Source organism: Felis catus, chromosome A2 (assembly GCF_018350175.1).
Source record: "Felis catus isolate Fca126 chromosome A2, F.catus_Fca126_mat1.0, whole genome shotgun sequence".
In the NCBI taxonomy this organism is placed as follows: Eukaryota; Metazoa; Chordata; class Mammalia; order Carnivora; family Felidae; genus Felis; species Felis catus.
In genome coordinates, this window is record NC_058369.1 from 56,244,123 (window position 1) to 56,257,607 (window position 13,485).

The 13,485-nt window shown below is 54.9% G+C and overlaps 1 protein-coding gene and 1 long non-coding RNA gene across 9 annotated transcripts in view; one reads left to right on the forward strand and one right to left on the reverse strand.

Moving 5' to 3' along the window:
* IQSEC1 (IQ motif and Sec7 domain ArfGEF 1) overlaps window positions 1-13,485 on the forward strand; it is a 689,800-nt gene that overhangs the window by 189,494 nt on the left and 486,821 nt on the right. The window lies entirely within an intron of this gene.
* Window positions 10,385-13,421, reverse strand: LOC123384139. Its single transcript, XR_006594823.1, has 2 exons — window positions 12,729-13,421; window positions 10,385-11,655 (listed from the first exon to the last, which is right to left on the reverse strand). It is a non-coding gene; the product is annotated as an uncharacterized LOC123384139 (long non-coding RNA).

The following is a 13,485-nucleotide window of genomic DNA, read 5'->3' on the forward strand; positions in this document are numbered from 1 at the left end:
CGATACAGACAGAAGTGAGCATGCCTGTGTTCCAGCAAAACTTGACTTACAAAAGCAGGCAGCAAGCCACATTTGGCTCAAGACCCATAGTTGGTCAGCCTTTGTTCTACATATAGCAAGTCCCATGATAACCCAGATTGATCAGCCTGACTCCAGGCCAAGCGGCAGACCTGCTACGGGCCCAGGGCAGAGTAGGGTACTGGGGGGCGCAGAACTGGGCCTGGGTTCCATGTTCCGTCACGCACTACACTCCTAGCAACTTGCTTGACGTCTCTGGGCCTCACTGTCCACACCTGAAGGCTGGATCCGGAGTGCAAACTCAGAGCTGCTGGGGTCACATTACCACATAACGGAGAAAGGCTGGCTGGTGGGGAGACTTGGGCCCATCTAAGGACTCAGCTGGCTTCTCCATTGCCGCCAATCATCGCTGATAGGGACACTGGCCCCCAACATTTCAGAAGTCACAGGCCACATTTAGATGTGAACCCTCGTGGTTGTATGCTGGCCACTGACTCAGGCCAGCCTGACTTGCGTGGGGCCGACCACACCCACAAGCCGTGTCCCTTTGCGACCCCTCAGCTCAGGGCTTGTCTGCTTTTACTAGGGGACAGAGAAGACTGACTTTCCCAACAGACGCTGTTTTCGGGTTTGAAACGAGTTGCGGGGGTGGGGGGTGGGGGCAAACGTTAGAAATAGACTCCCTTGCCTCACCCGTGCGCCTGTGTTCGTTTCCACCTGGTAATAACCTTCCGAGGCCTTCCATGTTGAGCTCACATATCTCAGACTTAGCCTGTGCAAAACCTTCTTGGCTGGGTTTTTCTTAATCATTTGCTCAGTGGGTGTATTATTTGACATGTAATTGTCTTCCTGGGAGATTAACTTTCAGGGCCCTGAATGGTCTTTATTAAAATAAAGAGAGCGGTAAATTCGAGCCCTGTCCCATGGGGCATGCAGGAGACCCAGCACACCTCATACTGGGCGCGCGCATGAAGACGTTCCTCTCAGTGGGAAAGGGTCACCAGCCTGCACGTTCTCCAAGCCCTCCTCCTTCATTAGACTGACGCTGAAGGAGTGAAGGAGCTCCTGGTGGATCCGAGGAGTTGGGATGCTGCTGCCCCCTGGAGGGCCCAGAGCCTGGTGTCATGGTGAGGAGGATGTGGATTCGCCTCCTAACCTATCCAGCAATGAGGCCATGTGACCTCGGCAAGGTCCACCACTCTCTGAGCTCCAGGGTCCTGGGCAGCAAAGTGAAGCCGCTGGTGGGGACCTAGTGGAAATACTCTTCCTGGGAGTCTGTGCTGAGCTCCAGCTTTGAGAGCACTGGTTATCCTGCAGGGCACAGTTAGCAGTCTGCGACCCACATGCTGCCTTACCCCTGTGTGTCTCCTGAGTGTGCAGCTCTGTTCAGCTCCTGGTTCCCCTCCCCAGCCCCTCTATGCATTCATTCATTGTTTCCTTCCTTCCTTCCTTCTCACACTCAGTCCATTCTCCACTGGACAGCCAGAGGGATCCCGATAAAAGCTAGGTCAGTGCCAGCCCCTCAGCCCCCTACCATGGGCTCCCTCCTCACGCACAGTGAGAAACAGCGTCCTCCCCATAACCCTCATGGTCCTGATCATCTGCCCCATCATCCTTCTGCCCTCATCTCTTCCTGCGGTCACTGGCTGGGTTCCAGGCACACTCCTGCCCCAGGGCCTTTGCACTGGCAATGCCTTCTGCCTGGCTCACTCTTCCCCCCGGACACCTGCGTGGCTCCCTCACCATCAAGTCTTTACATGGTTTCATCTCCTGGGGGCCTTCCCTGACCAGCCTGTTTGTACTTGCAACATTAACCCCTTCCCCTGAGAGGGTATTTCTATCCACAGTGCACGTCACCGTGTGCCAGATTTGGTTTACTGTCATCCCCCTCGCTGGAAAGCGGACATCCTGCAGGCAGGCCTGACCCAGGGCAGGTGCTAGGAGCTCTTGCCTGCCTCTGGCAGACCTGGATTATTTCCACCCAGCCTTGAGGGATGTGGTCTTTAGTTTGGATGGAGGGCCCATTTCAGTCTCCTGCTGCCTTAGCAGTGCCCTGAGCCCGGGGTAAGTTCTGGAGGGCTGCACAACGCCCAGCTCACCCGGCAGCCCCTGGTCTCTTCCCTCCATTGTCAGAGCCAGGAATTCCGCAGCCTGGCCCAGTGCCCAGCCCCTGCGACGCTCCGCTGATTCCGCGGAGGGGAGCACCTACTTCCTGTGGGCCAGGGACTCTTAGCCCCGTTCTTTCCCTTTTGCTCTTTGTAGATGGCACCGCCCCAAAGCAGGCCCCAAGCCTATCATCCTCCAGAGACAAAAACAGCCGGTTTGTGCCTCCCTGGCCACCCCTGCTTGTCCACTCAGGACTGGCCTTGGCCCTGTTGTGCCCTGGCTGCCCAGGACCTTGACAGGTGGCATCTCAGAGCACGTCAGCTTACGGGTGCACAGCTCTGCGTAGGGCCTTGGTCCCTGGGGCAGCGAGCACCTTATCCCTACAGGGGCCAGGAGGGTCCGTGCAGAGTAGGGTGGTTCATTCAAGTCGTGTCATGCGTCCATATGTCTGTCTATCCTTTCAGTAAATAGTCACCAAGCAGCTGTTCTCTGCCTGGCCCTGCCGTGTATGCTGGGAACAGGATGAAGCCCTGTCCCGATGGGGCCGGCCTCCCCTCTCCAAGCCTTAGGGCCCTCCTGTGTCAAATTAGAGTAGTAACATTGGCTTCCCAGGAGGCTGTGAGGAGTACATAGACAGATATAGAACAGAATCAACAAATGTTTTCTGTCAAGGGCCAGACAGGAAATATTTTAGGCTCTGTGGGCCATACAGTCTGTCGTCACCACTCAATTCTGCAGATGCCCCAGCCACTGACGACATGTCAACGGTGGGTGTGTGGCTGCATTCCAGTGAGACCTTAGGAAAACAGCCGGTGGGCCAGATGTGGCCTGGGGGCCGTGGCCTGCTGGCCTCTGGTGCAGAGTGTCTGGGATGGGCGCAGAAGGGACAGCTGCTGCTCTAATCATGGCTGATGATGATGGTGGTGATGCTGTCCTCCTCTGGGACCCAGGACTACAGGAAAGTTGCGGTCTGGGGTTGCAGAGTGCTGGGGGCAAAGCAGGCACGAGGTGAGCGAGATTTCAACAGCACCGCTTTCTGCTTCCATCTGTTTAAGCCTCATTTAGTCTGTCTGGGTTTCCCTGGAGCCGCACTTAATCCCTAACAGGGCAGGGTAAGTTCTGGGAGAAGGGAGAGCTAGCACTTAACTCATGGCCGAGGTCGGCCAGGAGGCCCCGCAGAGGCGGCCGATCTCACCCTGCCTGGTGCCACCACTTTGAAGCAAGCCTGGGCTGTGCCCTCGGGGGCAGCTGAGTGCAGGCAGGGGCCCGGCAGTTCTCATGCGTCCTGCTTTATTGCCCGAGAGACTCCTCCGCTGGCACTGTCTTTTTCCCTGGTGCTCCGAGATCCCTCTGCTCATTGCTCTATGCAGCCCCGTCTCAGATTGTGTTCTAAATTCTTCTTAGTTAAATGTTTGCCTCCTCCCTCTAGACTACGAGCAGCTCCTCCTTTGGGAAGGGAAGAGGAAGAATTAACATTAATTGAATGTGTGCCACGTGGAGGCCTTGGGGACGAGGAGTTCAAGGAGACCAGAGAGGTCCCATGCCTGCCCAAGGGCACACAGATTAAGAGCCACGGAGCTGGGATCTGGAGTTGGGACCCTCCCTTGCTCCCTCGCCCTGCATGCGCTCTGTCTCATCCTGACAGGAGAGGCCAGGCATGAGGAACACAAGTTGAAGTCAGAGAGGCTGGGGCTGAGAATGCCTGCTCCCACCAAGCGTCAGGTTGCTCATCTGTAAATGAGACACAGCGACGGTCACCACCTCTCAGAGTGATCCTAAGGATCCAGTGAGGTCTGGAGGGAGGGAGGAAGAGGGACAGGGAGTCCTCACCCTGTCTCTTGGGGCCTGAAGGTCACTACCGCTGGAGACTGCCCAGTCAGCCCCAGGCACACCCTTCTCCCTGAGCTGGAGTGTTAGCGGCAGGCCCTTGTGCGTTACGTCCTCACACTGTCCCTGTGCCAAAGGAGTGCCTTCCAAAGAGCATGCCCCCGTGGCCAAAAAGAGTTCTGAAAGCCTTCCTAGGAAAGTGGGGAGCAGGAAGGGGTCTGCCCTTTGCCCCTACCCGAGTCATTGACCGGTTCCCAGGTGGGCCCACAGAGAACCCAGGAAATGGTCCTTAGCTCACAAGGTGGGGTGTCATGGCCTTCTGTGCTGACAGAGAGGCCAACAGAAATGCTGTGCTGTGCTGTGCTGTGCTGGGAAAAGCAAAGCCCGCGCCACGTTGGAAAATCAGGGTTCCAACCCACTCTTTTTTTTTTTTATTAATGTTTATTCAGTTTTTGAGAGACAGAGAGTGAGTGGGGAGGGGCAGAGAGAGAGGGGGAGACACGGAATCCAAAGCAGGCTCCAGGCTCCCAGCCGTCAGCACAGAGCCCGACACGGGGCTCGAACCCACAGACCGCAAGATCGTGACCTGAGCCGAAGTCGGACGCAAACAGACTGAGCCACCCAGGCGCCCCCCAACCCACCCTTAATCCTGGCACCCCATAGTCAGCCTCATCGTCGTCCAGCGTGATCAGTATCCCTACCACCGCCCTCATCCTGTGCCCGTCGGAAGCCAGACTGCCCCACGTGCACTGTGTGAGGGTCCAGTTCTCTGGGTCCCTTTCGAAGGATGGGGTTGGAGGGACCAAACAGTGTGCTCACGTGGGGAGGTGCTTTTTATTTTCCATTTCCTTTTTAAAATCTACATAACATAATATTCGCCATTTTAACCATTGGTGTGAGGTGGAGAGGCATAAGTAACCGTCCCCACCATCCACCTCCGGAACTTTTCCATCTCCCCAAACTGAAACCCTGTCCACATTAAACACATCTCCCCAGGCTTCTCCCCCGCCGCCCCCCGCCACCCCGGCGCCTGCAGCCACCATTCTGCTTTCCGTCTCTGAGTTTGAGGACTCTAGGGACCTCATACGAGTGAAGCCATGCAGTGTTTGTCCTTTTGTGATGGGTTCATTTCACTTCGCACAATGTCCTCAACGTTCATCCACGTCGCAGCATGTGTTGGAACTTCCTTCTGTTTTAGGGCTGCGTGATACTCTATCGTATGGCTCGGTCACGTTTTGTTCTCTCCATTCATCCATCGTTGGACACTTGGCTCGTTTCTGCCTTTCAGCCACTGTGAATCACGGTGCTCTGAGCGTGGTGTAGAGATGTCTCTTTGAGACGCTGCTTTCCATTCTTCCGGGTACCTGCCCGCAAGTGGAATTGCTGGATTGTAATGATAATTCTACAGTAAGTTTTTTGAGGAACCGCCCTACTGTTTCCCACAGCTGCTGCACCAGGTTACGTTCCACCAGCAGTGCACGCATTTCCCCCACATCTTGCCCAGTGCTGTTCTGGGTTTTGGTAACCGCCATCGCTTGGGTGCGACGTGGTATCTCATTGTGGTTTTGGTTTGCATTTGCCTAAGTTGAGCATCTTTTCGTGTGCATTCCGGTCATGTGTATCCGTTCAAGCCCTTCATACGTTTTTTTCATTGGGTTGTTGTTGTTTTTTTCTTGTTGAGTTTTAACAGCTCTTTATTCTGGATCTCAATCCCTTACCAAATTCATGATTTACCAATATTACCTCTCATTCCGTGGGTTTTCTTCTCGCTCTGTCGACGCGTCCCCTTATATACAAAAGTTTGTACTTTTGATGAATTCTGGCGTAGCTGTTTTTTTCCCTTGGGTCTTGGTATGTTTTGTCTCTGAATGCTTTAGTATTATATCCAAAAAAATAATAATTGCCACACCCTGGTGTCGTAAAGTGTCATAAAGCTTTCTGTATGTTTCTAAGATTTTTATAGTTTCAGTTCTAATGTTTAGGTCTTTGATCTGTTTGAATTAATTTTTTATATGGTGTGACGTTTGGATCTGACTTTATTCTTCTGCATGTGGAATCCAGTTTCCATGACCCCATTCGTTGAACACTGACCTTTCACCCTGCAGTGGTCTTGGCCCCCTTGTCTCAGACCATTTGACCATGTATGTGAGGGTTTATTTCTGGGATCTCTGTTCTATGCTGTGTTTGTAAAGTTTTATTGGAACATGGCCATACCGTTCACTTATGTATTGTCTACAGCTGCTTTGGAGAGAAAACAGAGTCAGAGTAGCTGTGACAGAGAAAGTCAGGCTCTGGGGGCAGCTGGGTGGCTCAGTCGGTTAAGCATCTGACTCTTGATTTTGGCTCAGGTCGTGAGCTCTTAGTTTCGTGGGTTCAGACCCAGCATTGGCTCTGTGCAGAACCAGCTTGGGATTTTCTCTGCCCCTCCCCTACTCATGCTGTCTCTCTCTCTCTCTCTCTCTCTGTGTCTCTCTCTGTCTCTTTCTCTCAAAATAAATAAATAGACTTTAAAAAAAAAGAAAGAAAGAAAGAAAAGAAAGAACATTAGGCTGCCAAAGGCAATATTACCGTCTGGCAATATGGTCCAGTCTCCTCTGCCTGCATGGCTCTGGGACGTGAGCTCCCTGGATGGCTTCTTCCATTTTCCCCTGGCAGGCAGTGCAAGGTTCACCACCTAGTAGGTGCTCCACCACCTAGTAGGTGCTCTGCCAGTGGTGTGGGTTTGTTGCCTTCTGTTGACCGGGAGGATTTTCAATGGCCTCTGCCTTGGTACACTTCCAGACACATAGTGGCAAAGACGTTAAAGTACTACAGGACCTCTCATTCATTCCCTAGGGGCCCTTCGTTTTTTCCCTGGTGGCCCCTCCTTCACGCCTCAGGACTTCTCCTTCCCTATTGATTTGGCTAGAGGAGAAACTGAGATGCATAGTTGAACTATTTCACAGCATCCTGGAGGCTCCCTGCTGCACCAGATGTTAACCTTTTAGTTGCTGAATTTGGGGAAAGTGGGGAGCAGTTCCAGGCAGGCAGCCAGGCAGTGGGAGGGGCTCAAGGCAACTTACCAACCAGACAAGGGCGTTTTACTGGTTAACAGTACCGTGAATAGCACTGAGGCAAAGGCCTAGAGCAGGCCATGGTCCATGGGCAGTGCCCACTCCAGGCGCCTGGCCCCGGCCACTTGTTGGGCCCACAGATGCAGTCACAGGGGCCAATGTGTTCTGACAGCCTCCAGTCCAGGTGCTGGAGTGTTCCACTCCCCAGCGCCTCTGCTGGCGAGACAATGCATTACCGCCCTGCTTTACAGATGAGGAAATATGTTCAGAGATTTATCTGCGGTCACAGAGGGAATGGGGACACCCCCCCCCCCGGGGACATCTTGGGGGTCCAGACCCCTGAGGGACACTGTGACTCAACCCCATTTCTTGCAAGACTCCCATCCTGAAATAGGGCCCCGCCGAGCACCCGGACAGGTAGAATGTCCTGGAGCAAGGAGGGAGAGGACTTGGCCACAGGAACAGGAGAGGGGGTGTAGCGGGGATGGGGGAGGGGAACAGGCTAAGTCAGGCCAGGCCCACATAGGCAGCAACCGGATGGTCTGAGCATTTCATTGCCCACTCAGCCATGGCACACCCCAGCTCAAAGATCATCTCTTCTGGCTCCCTTTAAACAATAGAAAGAAATCCAAACCTCCTGGCCTTCAAAGGCCTCACCCGAGCTGTCCAGCGCCTTCAGCCCACCTGCCCAGCACCCTCAGGGCTCACCCACACCCCACCCTGCCCCCTTACCCCACTAGCTGAAATACCACCTTCTCTCCAAATCTCCCCGGTGCTTGGCCCTCCTCTTTGGCACTCCACCATCTCTTCCGGGTCACACGGTCTGAAATTTTTTATTTTCAAAATGTCAAACCCATAGAAAAACTGGAACAACAACATGATAAGTCCTCCTATAGAACTTTGCCTGGGTTCCCCAACTGTCAGCATCTCCTGTGAGTGGTCACTGCATCCCTCCCTGGGAATACACACCAGTCTACACCTTTTGCCAACCGGCAGGCTGTAGATGCTGTGACAGCCCCCCCCCCCAACACCCGAGTACAGGGCTGCCGTCCTGGGGAACCTCACCTAGGAAAAACGACACTAACTCAGTAACTTCATCCGCAGCGTTCAGGTTCAAAAAACAACACAGGAAGTCATCCTCTAGATGACCAATTAAAGCTGTAATGGGGCTGACGTGCCTTTGGCCAGTGTTCCCAGCCCAACGGGCGCCTGCTGACTCTGTTTGAGGTGTATCCTGGCAGAACTGTTTTGTGCATCGTCAGGTACACACGAGCACAAAGCTGGTGGCGCTCTGCATACATCTTCCTCTCTCATAAATAGAATTACACTGCGTGCGGAATGTTTTGCAACTGCCTTTGTACTCCCAGAACTTTTCCACATGTTATCCTGTGACCAGCAGCTTAGGGTGTCCCTCAGCGTATCTTTGCCAGTCCCCCACGGAGGCTCACGTCCAGCTTGCTTTCCTTTTATTTGACCAGCCCTCGCCACATCGGCAGCGTGGCCGGCTCCCCAGGGAGCCCCCTTGCTGCCAGCAGCCACCCCCCCATCCTGCAGGAGACCCTAAAGCTCCCAGAGTGTTGACGTCTCGTGCCCTCGCCGCCACAGCCCCCAGGCCGAGGACAGCGTCCAGCTCCGTAAACAGCAGCAAAAGGCAACGTTTGAAGGATCCTCGTTCTGCACCGCGCTCTCCTCTGGGTGCTGCGCCTGCTGGTATTTCTGTAATCCTCCCACACCCTCCGAGGTAGGCAAGCATTACATTCACTTTACAGATGCACATGCCAAAGCCCACAGAGGTCACCGAGGTGGTCAGTGTGACAAGGCAGTGAGGTTGGCTCTAGGGTCTGTGCATGTGAAACCGGCTCAACTGAATTGAACCCACCCACCCCAGCAACCAGCTTCAGTGTTTGTCCTGTCGCTACTAGCCCCTGCCTTCTTGCCTCACCCCCAGACCCAGGCAAAGGGGCAGCCCACCGGGATACGTGTCTGCCTCCATCGCCTCCTCCAAGCTGTGTGACCAAAGCTGGCTACTCGCCGTCTCTGAGCCTCGGTTTTCTCACCGTGAGTGGGGCTGGCAGTGGGAGACCCTGTTGTGGAGGCTGACCTTGGGCAGCACCCCACCGCTCCGGGTGAACAGTCAGGAGCCTGATAAGAGGGCGTTCCCTCCCCCAGAGAGCCCTGTGGGGCCCAGCTGCCTGCCACCCAGTGACTGACGTTCAGCTGCTGCAGCCCGAAGCCAGAGCAAGTTTATGATGCTCTAGCTGGTTTTTAATCACAGCAAGATGAGAATTTGGCAGATTGAGACACCGACTCGTGCGACAAACATTGTCTGGTGTCTCATTTGTCTTTCTCTGGCTTCAGTGGTGATGCAGGGGGTGGGGCTTCCACTCTGGGGAGCACCCCCCTCAAAGTCCCTCAGGCCTCTTCCATCTGCCCATGCCTACCGAGCACCAGCTCCAGCCTTGAGGGAGAGGGACGCAGGGACTGGCCTGCAAGGGATCTCGGAAGCCCCTGCCAGGAGGCTCCCTCCGTCTGAGCGCCACTGCATGCCTGGCACAGCCCACCTTCTGCTGGGTTGACTGTCTGGCCCGCCCCCCGGGGGTGTCACCGCCTAAGAAGCTCTGTATCTGCGATGGCAGATGCTCAGAGGTGTCCAGATCTCCTCCACTCAAGCGTCGCCTCCTCAGGGAAGTCCTCCCTGACCACCGTAGACAGACTGTTCCCTTCATGGCTCTCAGGGCTGGGGCAGAGTTTTCCCCACTCTGTCTGTCAGTTGTCTGTCTGACCACTGACAGTGGTCACCATCACCTGCATGGCACTTGACCCATGCTGGGGACCCTGATAGGACATTTACGGGTGTAAACAGTCCCGACAGCCTCACTTTTCGGACGGGACACAGAGAAATTCAGGAGTTGCCCCAGGCCACACAGCTCAGAAAGAGCCAGACCAGCTGGTAACGTGTGGGCATTCCTGGTCTGTGCCGCACTCCTCGGGGGGCGAGGACCCTGGCGGGCACTCCATCGGCATTTGTGAACTGTTGCCCTGGCAAATGCTGGTCCACGTGCTGGGGGCCTGGGAGGAAGCTGTCAACTCTGTGCATCATGGACACAAGAAAGAGACGGGGGGGGGGACAGCAGAAGAGGGATGGCATGTCAGCTTTGCCACAGAGGCTGAGTAAGAGTCCATCTGGCAGATGGGCGGAAGGAAGGGCAGCCCAGGCAGGGGGAACAACATTTGCAAAGCACGGCAAGTGCAGGAAGCCTCGATGAGAGTGGAGGGCCACCCATGTGCAAAGCATAAAGGTTGGGGAACATGGCAAAAACAAAATCACTCAGTGTACTAGACAGCTCAGGCTGATATGACAAACCACCACAAGCTGGGGGTGTAAGCAACACACATTTATTTCTCACAGTTCTGGAGGCTAGGGAGTCCAAGGTGAGGGGGGTCGGTGAGTTCAGTTTCCGGAGAGTTCTCTTTCTGGCTGGCACGTAGCCGCTTCTTGCTGTGCCCTCACGTGCCTGAGAGAGGAGCGGGGTCGTCGGTCTCGCTTTCTCTTCTCGTAAGGACTCTAATCCCATGGGGGCTCCACCCACATGGCTTCATCTGAGCCTGTTTACTTCCAAATCCCATCATATTGGGGTTAGGGTTTCAACATATGAATTGTGGGGGACACAAGCATCCAGTCCGTAACACGCGGCTGTATTAAGCAGAAAGAGTTGTAATACAGGGGGTCAGGAGCCTGCCGACATCACCAGAAAGTCTGGAGGTCCAGGCCCTCAGGAACCAGCCCAGAGCAGCACTGCAGAACTGGCCCGGATCAGCCTCTGCCACAGTCACGAAGGTGGGGGGTCAAGAGGCTGGCGCTGGGCCCCCAGATGCTGCTGGAGGAAAAGCCAGACCCTCCTCCCAGACACAGGAGATGAGGCATAAGAGCAGGGAAGGGCCTGGGCTGGGGAAGCGGGGCGGGCAGCGGCGCATATTGACCCATGACTATGCGAGGGCCCTGAAAAGCCCAGGGAAGGACATCCCAAGCCCTCGCTGCAGGGAATGAGCTCTCCAGCCTCTGCAAGGCAGGCAGGAAGTTGGTGTGGATGTCCCTCTCCAGCACACCTCCCTGGGTGGTGGGGGCCCCAGATTGCTTTTTCCTTACGTGCTTCCTGGGCTCTCCGGTCCCCTCTGACACTTCTCTGCTTAGGGATGACAGCTGAGCGGGTAATTCGCCCCAGCCATCCTCATTGTTCACTGCAGGGCCGGCCGGCTGTTCCCTGGGTAAGCTCTTTAAGACGATTCATTTGCATCTCCCTTTCACCGGTGCCCTGCCCCACCCAGTGTAACTCTCCAAACCCACTGCTCTAGAAGCAGAGCATAAATCTGTCAGGCTTCTGCAGCGTGTCCCAGACGCTCGGCAGTCCAGGAAGTGCCTATGGCTGGGCTATCAGGCAGCTTTCCGGGTTCAAGAGACAGGAAGAGCTTTGGCCAAAATCATCCCAAGAGGATTAGAGGTGGGGTGAGGGTCAGGGCGGCCTAGTGCAAGCGGGAGCCAGGCCAGCACGACGGGGGCTCAGGAGAGGAACTGGCAAACAGGCGTGTTGCCTCTGTTGGAATAACTCAGCCACAGGTGTAGGCGTTTTCCAGGTGACAAAATATTGCAAACCTCGGGAAAATAAAAAGAGCCTAGGGGCACCTCTGTGGCTCAGTCAGTTAAGTGTCCGACGCTTGATTTCGGCTCAGGTCATGATTTCGTGGTTCGTGAGATCGAGCCCCACATCGGGCTCTGTGCTGCCAGCACGGAGCCTGCTTGGGATTCCCTCTCTCCCTCTCTCGCTGCCCCTCCCCAGCTCACACGCACACACACACACACACACACACTCTCTCTCTCTCTTTTTCTCTCTCTTTCAAAAATAAATAACCATTAAAAAAAAAAACTAAAAGACAAGAGCTTATACTTACATGGCACTGTCTGTGTGCCCAGAATCATTCTAAGACACTGAATGAACCCACCCACCATCCAGATTAGCTGGCATTTATTTTATTTAAAAAAATTTTTTAATGTTTATTTTTGAGAGAGAGAGACAGAGACAGAGACAGAGCATGAGTGGGAGAGGGGAAGAGAGAGAGGGAGACACAGAATCTGAAACAGGCTCCAGGCTCTGAGCTGTCAGCACAGAGCGCGACGCGGGGCTTGAACCCACGAACCGCGAAATCATGACCTGAGCTGAAGTCTCACACTCAACCAACTGAGCCACCCAGGCGCCCCAGAATAGCTGGCATTTATATTGTGCCATAAAAGGGGGGCAGGGAGAGGAAGCTAGTACTCTGGGGCTGCCCCGGCCCCTGCCAGGGTGGACGGTCCCTCACACATGTATGTGCATTGGCCACAGAGTCCCCATGCATTGGAGGACCGTGGTAGACTGTGTCTGTACCCTACGCCCCTGCAACCCACGCCCTGGACATGCCCTTCCACAGTTGCTGTCTAGAGGTCTATATCCATGATCAGAGAGCCCCAGAGGGACATGTTGGCCCTGTGACCCCTGAACTTGGAGGAGGCCACACCCTCCCGACCTGCGTCCTGTCCATCGTCACTCACATTGACCTTCAAGACGTTTCCCGACTCGGGGGCTATCACCTGCCGGCTCCTCTGCCTCAACCCCAGCAGAGGGGCTGTGTGGTCCAGAAGTTACCGTTTCATTTGTGGGCTTTGCACGAATTCTATCAGACGGCACTTACCTATTTAGCACCGTGCCCTGTTTGGATCCCTGTGGTGTTTTCAAGCTTTGGCCGCGCTAAGAACGCCTGGAGAGCCTACACGCACATGCAAAGGTGTGTCCCATGGCTTCTCGACCTTGCAGCCATTCGGCTCAGGATTCTAAACTCAGAGGGCTATGTGTCCACCCTGAGCTGGTAAGGGAGGCTCCCACCGAAGGCTGAGTCAGCAGAGGAGTGAGGACATTCCCTCAGAAGGGGAGTGTTTGCAGGAGGGGAGATGGCTGTGCGTGGCTGCCTGGTAACACAGGGAACACGCTCATCGCAGCCTGGGGACTGCAGACCGGAGGGCGGTGTGGGCATTTGTAACGAAGGGGCCCCCGAAGTGTCCACAGTTCTGACCCATAATTCTGCCTCTTGCAATACTCCTGAAGGATCTCCTCGTAGACGGAAACGAGGAAACGGCTGACAACATAGCTCTCGCACCCCCAAGTGTCAGCAAGAACACTGCTCTCTGAAAATAGGGGTTTCCGTTCATGATTTACATCCCAGCCACATACTGGTGTTGAAGGGAGTGATTAAAAAGGAGAACGCCTGGGAGGCTCAGTCGGTTGAGCATTGACTCTTGGTTCTGTGTCAGGTCGTGATCCCAGCATCGCAAGATCGAAGCCCCACATTGGGGCTCCACGCTAAATGTGGAGCCTGCTTAAGAGTCTCTCCGTCTCTTCCTCTGCCCCTCCCTGGCTCCTGCTGTCTCTCTCTCTCTCTCTCTCTCTCTCTC